Source organism: Bos mutus, chromosome 2 (genome assembly GCF_027580195.1).
Source record: "Bos mutus isolate GX-2022 chromosome 2, NWIPB_WYAK_1.1, whole genome shotgun sequence".
NCBI classification, from domain to species: Eukaryota; Metazoa; Chordata; class Mammalia; order Artiodactyla; family Bovidae; genus Bos; species Bos mutus.
In genome coordinates this window covers 124,103,053-124,114,495 of record NC_091618.1, presented here as the reverse complement: position 1 = coordinate 124,114,495, position 11,443 = coordinate 124,103,053, and positions in this window count along the sequence as shown.

The window sequence follows — 11,443 nt, the reverse complement described above, 5'->3', positions numbered from 1 at the left end:
ACAGTCTTTCACTGTTTCCATTGCTTCTCCATCTATTTGCCATGAAGTGATGAGACCAGATGCATTGATCTTAGTTTTCTGAATGCTGAGTTGTAAGCCAGCTTTTTCACTCTCCCTTCACTTTTATCAAGAGGCTCTTCAGTTCCTCTTCACTTTCTGCTATAAGGGCAATGTCATCTGCATATCTGAAGTTATTGATATTTCTCCCGGTAGTCTTGATTCCAGCTTATGCTTCATCCAGCCTGGCATTTCGCATCATGTACTCTGCATATCAAGTCTTCCCTGATAGCTTGGTTGGTAAAGAATCTGCCTGCAATACAGGAGACTCTGTTTCGATTCCTGAGTAGGGAAGATATGCTGGAGAAGGGAAAGACCACCTACTCCAGTATTCTGGCCTGGAGAATTCCATGGACTCTATAGTTGCGAAGAGTTGGATGACTGAGAGACTTTCACTTCACTTCACTTCACTCTGCATATAAGTTAAATAAGCAGGGTGGCAATATACAGCCTTGATATACTCCTTTCCCAATTCTGAACCAGTCTGTTATTCCATGTCCTGTTCTACCTGTTGCTTCTTGACCTGCATACAGATTTCTCAGGAAGCAAGTAAGGTGGTCTGATATTCCCATCTCTTTAAGAATTCTCCACAGATTGTCATGATCCACATAGTCAAAAGCTTTAGTGTGGTAACTGAAACAGAAGTAGATGTTTTTCTGAAATTCTCTTCCTTTATCTATGATCCAACAGATGTTGGCAATTTGATATCTGGCTTCTCTGCCTTTTCTAAATCCTGCTTGATCATCTGGATGTTCTCAGTTCATGTACAAATGTAAATTATAAATTTATACAAAAATTACTATAGTTCTGTAAAGATGAAATATGAAGCTAAAGAAAGGTAAGAAGTGTGTTGCAAGAAATCAGTAGTTTCTAAATCACTGGAGACCACATTACAGAACCTGGGCTTAGTTCTCCTACGTGACTGTGAAAAATAGAAGGCATACCTGAGTTTCAGATTAAAGAATCTTTCAGCTGGGAAAGGCTGGAAGGAGGGGTGCTATTTAGACCAACCTCTCTAAAAAATGACAAGCACTACAATATTCCCTTACAGAAATCAATACTGTGAACATATCATGTTTTACTGTTTGGAGAAGTGAATAAAGTCAGTCATGTCTGACTCTTTCCAACCCCATGGACTGTAGCCTACTAAGTTCCTCCATCCACGGGATTTTCCAGGCAAGAATACTGGAGTGGGTTACCATTTCCTTCTCCAGGAGATCTTCTGACCCAGGGATTGAACCCGGGTCTCCCACATTGTAGGCAGACACTTTACCATCTGAGCCACCAGAGAAGTCCACAGAAGATGATTTGCAATTCTGTGAAATTTATTTCACTTAAAGCATTTCATCTTCTAATGATGATAACCATAATAAGATCAGATCAGATCAGATCAGTCGCTCAGTCATGTCCAACTCTTTTTGACCCCATGAATCACAGCACGGAGGCCTCCCTGTCCATCACCAACTCCTGGAGTTCACTCAGACTCACGTCCATCGAGTCAGTGATGCCATCCAGCCATCTCATCCTCTGTCGTCCCCTTCTCCTCTTGCCCCCAATCCCTCCCAGGATCAGAGTCTTTTCCAATGAGTCAACTCTTCACATGAGGTGGCCAAAGTACTAGAGTTTCAGCTTTAGCATCATTCCTTCCAAAGAAATCCCAAGGCTGATCTCCTTTAGAATGGACTGGTTGGATCTCCTTGCAGTCCAAGGGACTCTCAAGAGTCTTCTCCAACACCACAGTTCAAAAGCATCAATTCTTCAGTGCTCAGCCGTCTTCACAGTCCAACTCTCACATCCATACATGACCACTGGAAAAACCATAGCCTTGACTAGACGAACCTTTGTTGGCAAAGTAATGTGTCTGGTTTTGAATATGCTATCTAGGTTGGTCATGACTTTCCTTTCAAGGAGTAAGTGTCTTTTAATTTCATGGCTGCAGTCAACATCTGTAGTGATTTTGGAGCCCAGAAAAATAAAGTCTGACACTGTTTCCACTGTTTCCCCATCTATTTCCCATGAAGTGATAGTACCGGATGCCATGATCTTCGTTTTCTGAATGTTGAGTTTTAAGCCAACTTTTTCACTCTCCACTTTCACTTTCATCAAGAGGCTTTTTAGTTCCTCTTCACTTTCTGCCATAAGGGTGGTGTCATCTGCATATCTGAGGTTACTGATATTTCTCCCGGCAGTCTTGCTTCAAGCTTGTGTTTCTTCCAGTCCAGCGTTTCTCATGATGTACTCTGCATATCAGTTAAATAAACAGGGTGACAATATACAGCCTTGATGTACTCCTTTTCCTATTTGGAACCAGTCTGTTGTTCCACGTCCAGTTCTACCTGTTGCTCCCTGACCTGCATACAAATTTCTCAAGAGGCAGATCAGGTGGTCTGGTGTTCCCATCTCTTTCAGAATTTTCCACAGTTTATTGTGATCCACATAATCAAAGGCTTTGGCACAGTCAATAAAGCAGAAATAGATGTTTCTCTGGAACTCTCTTGCTTTTCTGATGATCCAGTGGATGTTGGAAATTTGATCTCTGGTTCCTCTGCCTCTTCTAAAACCAGCTTGAACATCTGGAAGTTCATGGTTTACGTACTGCCAAAGCCTAGCTTGGAGAATTTTGAGCATTACTTTACTAGCGTGTGAGATGAGTGCAGTTGGGCGGTAGTTTGAGCATTCTTTGGCATTGCCTTTCTTTGGGATTGGAATGAAAACGGACCTTTTCCAGTCCTGTGGCCACTGCTGAGTTTTCCAAATTTGCTGGCATATTGAATGCAGCACTTTTGCAGCATCATCTTTTAGGATTTGGAATAGCTCAACTGGAATTCCATCACCTCCACTAGCTTTGTTCGTAGTGATGCTTTCTAAGGTCCACTTGACTTCACATTCCAGGATGTCTGGCTCTAGGTCAGTGATCACACCATCGTGATTATCTGGGTCGTGAAGATCTTTTTTGTACAGTTCTTCTATGTATTCTTGCCATCTCTTCTTAATATCTTCTGCTTCTGTTAGGTCCATACCATTTCTGTCATTTATTGAGCCCATCTTTGCATGAAATCTTTCTTTGGTATCTCTGATTTTCTTGAAGAGATCTCTAGTCTTTCCCATTCTGTTGCTTTCCTCTATTTCTTTGCATTGATCACTGAAGAAGGCTTTCTTATCTCTTTTTGCTATTCTTTGGAACTCTGCATTCAGATGTTTATATCTTTACTTTTCTCCTTTGCTTTTCACTTCTCTTCTTTTCACAGCTATTTGTAAGGCCTCCCCAGATAGCCATTTTGCTTTTTTGCCTTTCTTTGCCATGGGGATGGTCTTGATCCCTGTCTCCTGTACAATGTCACGAACCTCCATCCATAGTTCATCAGGCACTCTATCTATCAGATCTAGTACCTTAAATCTATTTCTCACTTCCACTGTATAATCATAAGGGATTTGATTTAGGTCATACCTGAATGGTCTAGTGGTTTTCCCTACTTTCTTCACTTTAAGTTTGAATTTGGCAATAAGGAGTTCATGGTCTGAGCCACAGTCAGCTCCTGTTCTTATTTTTGCTGACTATAGAGCTTCTCCACCTTTGCTGCAAAGAATATAATCATAACCATAATAAAGGGCACATTAAAAGTGCAGTCTTCCAAGTTAGGTAATGCAGGAGATATTATTAATTAACATCCCCAAAATTTTTAAGGCTTTTTATATAACATCGTATTTTGAAACATTACCATGAAAGATTTCCTTTGGTACACTGGTACTTGTAAAATGTAAATATTAAATTGTGATGAAGAAATAAATATCTGATCAAAAAATGGAATATACTAGGGAGAAACACAGGTTTGAAATATAAAAATAAAATAATGTTCTAACATCAGTGGATGGTAAGTAGTAATGATTAGATGAAGAAATAAATATCCATTATTTCTACAGCTTTGTAGCATTAATTCTTATTTCTTCTCACAAAATAAACAGAAAGATTATCCTATTATCTCTATCAAAATGTCGAGAATAAAAGTTTGCAGGAATTTTCTTGTTGGGAATTATAATGCCATTTCATCTTCATGCTCTGAATTTGTTTGCTTATATGCTAGTTTTTAAACAAAACACCATCTAAAATGGAATATTTAGGGTCATAGACTTAGTAGCATACACTTATTGAAATAGTTGGTAGATAAAAATATGTGAAGGGAATACTGACAAAAAATTTCCAATTATGTGCCTAATTTGCAATAAGAAAACTCCTGCACACTTATATTCTGGGCATTTAGATAAAGATAATAGGATATATACAACAATTTTAATTCAGTTCAAATATTCTGCAATTAAGAATAAGATACTGAATTATTAAATTAATCACTATCCATTGAGCTCAATTTATTAAGCTGAATTACTAATTCAGGTTTAGTAAAGTATAAAGGGTTAGACTATAGAGATTATATTTCATTTGCTCTCTTTAATAATACTTTTGCCATATACAATGTATTATTACTATCTCCCATACTTGACTATGAAAGGTGATTATAGTACTTCAAACAAGGGCAATTAGTTATTTTGTGTAAGGCTTACTAATTTCTAAATAAAAACAAGTAGACAGGTTTATAATGTTACTGCCAAGCTACTCCTTATTTTTGAAGTGGAGCATCTAGTTTGACTTAATTGCTAAACTTACACAGGAAATCATTTCCAGTGTTAGATAAACAATACGTGATTGTTTTAGATGAGAAAGTGGTTGTACTGTCAAAGAAAAGAAACTGTCTTGTTGAATGTGTATATATTATCCTCCCAGCAGATACCCAAAATTAAAGAAGAAAATTAATTGCAAAAGCTCTATACATCTCTGCTAAATGCTTCCTAAAGGATAAAAATCTATTTGACAAACACAACAGTAGATTTAATTATTTCAGAAGAAGAAAAAGATGCAGCAAAATTTAACAACTCTTCTGTGAAAAGGAAGATCCACTTTCTGTAGGTCTCATATTTATACAGGCTTCTCTGATAGCTCAGTTGGCAAAGAATCTTCCTGCAATGCAGGAGACCTGGGTTCAATCCCTGAGTTGGGAAGATCCCTGGAGAAGGGAAAGGCTACTCACTTCAGTATCCTGGCCTGGAAAATTCCACGGACTATATAGTCCCTGGGTTCCCAAAGAGTCGGACATGACTGAGTGACTTTCACTTTCATGTTTACACAGCATTTTATTTTAAAAGAAAAAGAATATAAAATTATTAATAAAATTCAAAAAAAGATATTAATCTTCAGAAAAATATAAATAAATGAAATTTAATGCTAACAACTACCACAAATATTTTCTTTCAATTTTTATTAGTTTCCTGTTGCTGCTGCAATAAATTACCATAAACTTGGGATCATATTGAGCTCACCCAGATAGTCCAGGACAATATCCCCAGCTGAAGACCATTAATTTAATCACAAATGTAAAGTCACTTTTCTAATACAAGGTGATATATTCACAGGTTTCAGGGATTAATACGTGGACACCTTTGGGGGCTATGATTACTCCTAGAACACAGATCAAGTGTTCTCTTTCTTGTCCACCAGATTAAGGCTGTTCTACTGTAACTAAATTTGAGTGTGATTGATAATTGTTTAAAATATACAAAATTTATCAGAAGTGAAGGAGTTATTTGGGCTTCCCTGGTGACTCAGATGGTGAAGAATTCACCTGCAATGTGGGAGACCTGGGTTTGATCCCTGGGTTGGGAAGATCCCCTGGAGAAGGGAATAGATACCCACTCTAGTATTCTGGCCTGGAGAATTTCATGGACTGTATAGCTCATAGGGTAGCAAAGAGTCCAACACAACTGAACAATTTTCAGTTCATTTCATTTCACTTTTGGGCTTCTCTGGTGGCTCAGATTGTAAAGAATCTGCCTACAATGCAGAAGACATGGAGTCGATCCCTGAGTCAGGAAGATCCCCTGCAGAAGGGAATGGCAACTCACTGCAGTACTCTTGCCTGCAGAATACCATGGACAGAGGAGCCTGGCAGGCTACCGTCCATGGGATCACAGAGTCGGACACAACTGCGAGACTATCACTTTGATGTTCAAGGAGTTATTTAAATGAGTTAAAGAGTAATTAAAATGAATACAACAGAGCAATTAAATTTTTAAATGACTGCTACATTATGTTGAGCTACATAATTCTGAAAACAATTTATTCTTCCCAACTGACTTATTGAATAATTTGAAATTTGGGGAATGTCAGTTTTATAATTTCATGAAATTAAAAGATGCTTACTCCTTGGGAGGAAAGTTATGACCAACCTAGATAGCATATTGAAAAGCAGAGACACTACTTTGCCAACAAAGGTCCATCTAGTCAAGGCTATGGTTTTTCCAGTAGTCATTAATGGATGTGAGAGTTGGACTGTGAAGAAAGCTGAGTGCCAAAGAATTGATGCTTTTGAACTGTGGTGTTGGAGAAGACTCTTGAGAGTCCCTTGGACTGCAAAGAAATCCAACCAGTCCATTCTAAAGGAGATCAGTCCTGGGTGTTCTTTGGAAGGAGTGATGCTAAAGCTGAAACTCTAGTACTTTGGCCACCTCATGCGAACAGTTGACTCCTTGGAAAAGACTCTGATGCTGGGTGGGATTGAGGGCAGGAGGAGAAGGGGACGACAGAGGATGAGATGGCTGGATGGCATCACCGACTCAATGGACATGAGTTTGAGTGAACTCTGGGAGTTGGTGATGGACAGAGAGGCCTGGCGTGCTGCAATTCATGGGGTTGCAAAGAGTCGGACATGACTGAGCGACTGAACTGAACTGAACTTTACCCTCAGTCCATTTCACTATTATTGATGATTGACTGATGTTGCTTTTTCTAGAACCATTAGACTTTACACAGCACAAGAAATGTTTGATATATCAAGGTACTACCTATATCTTGGGGAAGTTGAAAAGGAAAAATAGTCTTAACCAATTTCAGTTAAAGTGAAGTCGCTCAGTCATGTCCAACTCTTTGTGACCCAATGGACTGTAGCCTGCCAGGCTCCTCCATCGGTCTGATTTTCCAGGCAAGAATACTGGAGTGAGCTGCTATTTCCTTCTCCAGGGGATCTTCCTGACCCGGGGATTGAACCTGGGTCTCCTGCACTGCAGGCAGACTTTTTACTGTCTAAGTCACCAGGGAAGCCCCCATTTCAGTTAAAATAGCTCACTATTGCAAATTTTACAAACATATGGCTGTAGGAACACATTAAAAGGATCTGTCCTAGAGCTTGAATGGGACATGTTCAAATGGGGATGATGGGTAATTCCAAAGCTTGGAGTAAAGTTAACTTCAACTCATTCCCTCATGTTAAACATTCAGGTTATTTTTACTTTATTTTACTTGTTTTATGAAAAATGTTAAAATGTATAGATTTGTATCAATATCTTTGTGTACATGTGTGATTATATTCTTAGGTTAGGTTGCAAGAGTAGTATCAGGATGAGTGGGATATTTAGTCCTCAAAACAAGAAACATATAAACCTCATAATCTGAAGAATAACCAACATTTAGGCCTACATATAGCCACTCAAGGTCACTACTTGAATAAGTTTATTTTATTACTCAAACTTACACTTACCCCTTTCCATTGATCTAGTTTGGGCTTCCCAGTGGTAAAGAATCCACCTGCCAATAAGGCACTAGTGGTAAAGAATCCACCTGCCAATACAGGAGACACCAAGAGATGCAGGTTCAATTCCTGGATCAGGAAGACTCCTTGGAGGAGGAAATGGCAAGCTACTCCAATATTCTTGCTGGGAAAATCCCACAGACAGAGCAGCCTGATGGACTACAATCCATGGGGTCGCAGAATCGGACATGACTGAGGACTGAGCGTGCACAGCATATACAGAATTCATCCAGTTTATCTAAATGAGAAAGGGAGGAAATGCTGTGCTCTCCTGTGTCTGCTGTGAAATACTGAAATCCTAATGAGATGAACTCCAACCAGCTCTTCTGCAGCACCTCATATTAAGGAAAATCCCAAAAGAATCACTTACAGAGATCAGGGATGTTTGCTAGAGGGAAGAACTGACACTCTATTCCCAGGTGAGAATTCTGCTTAAGCAGTAGACCCATTTATTTGCCTCTACAAAAAGTAGAGTTAAGAAAGCAGGATAGAAAGAGGCAGAACTTATAAGATTACTGTTGGAGACAGCAATGTAGGACACATATCCTGTTAGTCAAGTAGACACCATGGAAGGATATGGGACCTGAGACATCTTTCTGAACCTTTACCCAAGAAGGCTGTCTATAGAAAAATGTTTCAGGAAGGGTTTCAGGTAAGCAAAGTTGAGATCAGGTTACAAAGGTTAGGCTTCCTTTAGATGTCCTCCATTAGGGGATCATGAAGTAAAACAACCAGACATCACCTTTAAAGAGTTCAGATCCAACAGCCCGTGTATCTGCTCCACAGAAGCACGTTATAGGCAGTCAATGTTACACTCAAAAGAGTCATACGTGACTAACAGGCTGCAACTTTTACCAGACAAGGGAAGGGATACTTATTTATTCTGTTTTCCTTTTCCCTTCTCCTACCCCAACTGAACTGGATCCACTGAAGTTTAGTAAGATGAAATAAGGCAGTCTGGAGATTTCAGTTGAATATCAGATTGACAATAAAAGCTAAATGTTATTTACTATAATAAGTAAAAATTATCACATGTAGTAGGATCTGCCAACTTAATCATTAAAGCAAAGTGAAGACCAATATAGCATAATATAGTTGAATTCACTGATTAAAATATGAAACAATATATTTATACTTTGCTAGAGAATATTTCAGAGAAGGCAATGGCAACCTACTCCAGTACTCTTGCCTGGAAAATCCCATGGACGGAGGAGCCTGGTGGGCTGCAGTCCATGCGGTCACTAAAAGTCAGACACGACTGAGCGACTTCACTTTCACTTTTCACTTTCATGCATTGGAGAAGGAAATGGCAACCCACTCAAGTGTTCTTGCCTGGAGAATCCCAGGGACGGTGGAGCTTGGTGGGCTGCCATCTCTGGGGTCACACAGAGTCAGACACGACTGAAGCGACTTAGCAGCAGCAGCAGCAGCAGAGAATACTTCTCAGAAATTGTTACAAATATAATTACTGTAGTAAAATGTATGAAAATTTAACATTTCTGATAGATACTTCTTCGCTTACAAAAATAATGTTTCATTATATAACCCTACTAACCACTTGCTAAAGTGTTCAGTTTCTATCACCAGTGTGGATATCAAGTCTTGGCAAGCCCAATATTCTATTATTATTTAGTGATGTTTCTAAGGTAAGCAATGAGCTTTTGTATCTTTATATTTTACCTGACTTTATACGTCTGCTTCTATATGCTAGCGCATTATCTATTTCACCCCTTTTCATGGGAATCTATTTCCTTGATCTAAATAACTTCATATTCTCCAAATCCAAGTATCCTGCCTCAGAGGTTTGTAAAGTTTTTACTAGCTGGATATACTATTTGCTTTATTTCAATACAGAAAACTGTTTTGTTTTGGTTTTGTTTGACTTTTTGCATCATAAATTAAACATTCATTTTTGGATGGGAAAAAGATTAAAATTCAACTTAATTTAACACCATGATTGATGTTTCCCAAATTTCATTTAATTTACCTGAAACTGTGGATAAATCTCTACCTTCAGCTTGATATTAATTATATACCAAGCATAGGTTTTAATGCTGACTATATCTATTTTATTTGATCAGTGCCAGTGTTATTATGTTGAAAATACATATTGAAAAATCTCCAAAATTTGCCATTAAATAAGTCTCATTACTTCTGGTGGCTCAGAGGTTAAAGCGTCTGCCTGGAATGCGGGAGACCTGGGTTTGTTCCCTAGGTCGGGAAGATTCCCTGGAGAAAGAAATGGCAACCCATTCCAGTGTTCTTGCTTGGAGAATCCCATGGATGGAGAAGCCTGGTAGGCTACAGTCCACGGGGTTGCAAAGAGTTGGACATGACTGAGCGACTTCACTTTCACTTTCAAGTCTCATTAAATAATGCAGAATTTATTACAGTTAAAGATGATACTTCATTCGGTTAGTATTATTACCTAGAATAATATACTAATGTAACAGGCATAATATTTTGCACTTTAATATATTTACAGTACTGAAAACTAGTGCAATAATAGGTAACTCCAAAACCCCTATATTTAGTTTGGAAATATTTCTGATGTTTGTTTTCCAGTATTGCTTGGCTTTCCCTTGGGGACAGGGTAGTAGAAGGAGCTGACTCCTTTCACCCTTTGTGTAGACAAATGTTAAAGTTTATTTTCCTTGCCTGCTGCTAAGTTGCTTCATTCATGTCCAACTCTGTGCGACCCCATAGATGGCAGCCCACCAGGCTCTTCTGCCCCTGGGGTTCTCCAGACAAGAACACTGGAGTGGGTTGCCATTTCCTTCTCCAATGCATGAAAAATGAAAGTGAAGTCACTCTATTGTGCCCAAGTCTTAGCAACCCCATGGACTGCAGCCTACCAGGCTCCTCCATCCATGGGATTTTCCAGGCAAGAGTACTGTAGTGGTTTGCCATTGCCTCCTCCGTTTCATTGCCTAGAGACACAATAATTCAAAGAAATCCAGTCACGTACAGGCTTACAAGCTTATCAAGTTTAGATACTTGAATGGTTGCTCATATTTTTAAAATATATTTACAATATGTGTGTTTTCAGTTGCTAAGTCATGTCTGACTCCCACTGCAGCATGGGATATTCACTATCTCCTGAAATTTGCCCAAATCCATGTCCATTGAGTCAGTAATGCTATCTAGCCATATCATCCTCTGCCGCACCTTTCTCCTTTTACCTTCAGTCTTTCCCAGCATCAGGGTCTTATATGCATATTAAAAAATAATCCAGTGCAATTTTAAAAAAAACATCTAAGGTTATATCAAATTTCAGTATGCTTTAAATCAATAGTGATATAGTCATTAGAATGATTCCACAGGCTAAAAATATAATTTAATTTGTACCCTCATTTCTTACATCTAATTTTTTAAATATTTCTCTTTCATGTTTTGATCAATTTTAATAATCAAACATTTAAAAAATTATTTTTAAATGGCTTGTTTCATTTATGCATTATGTGTTCTAAAATGTATTTACAAATTCTTCAACAAGCTCTTGAAAATTTTAAAGACTTTATTTTTTGCAGTTTCCAACCTTAAAGTACTTTATTTTTAATACAATGGCCTCATTCCAGTACCCTGGATCTCAAGGCATTTAGAAGCTTAATATACTAGAAGTAGATTTTCAAAATGATGAATGGATCATTAGTTGCACTGCTTCCATTATAAGTGATAGATGAGTAGAATAAACCTTGAATTTTTATATCTTTACAACTTTCTTTTAATATTACTTTTGTGTAGGATTGCAT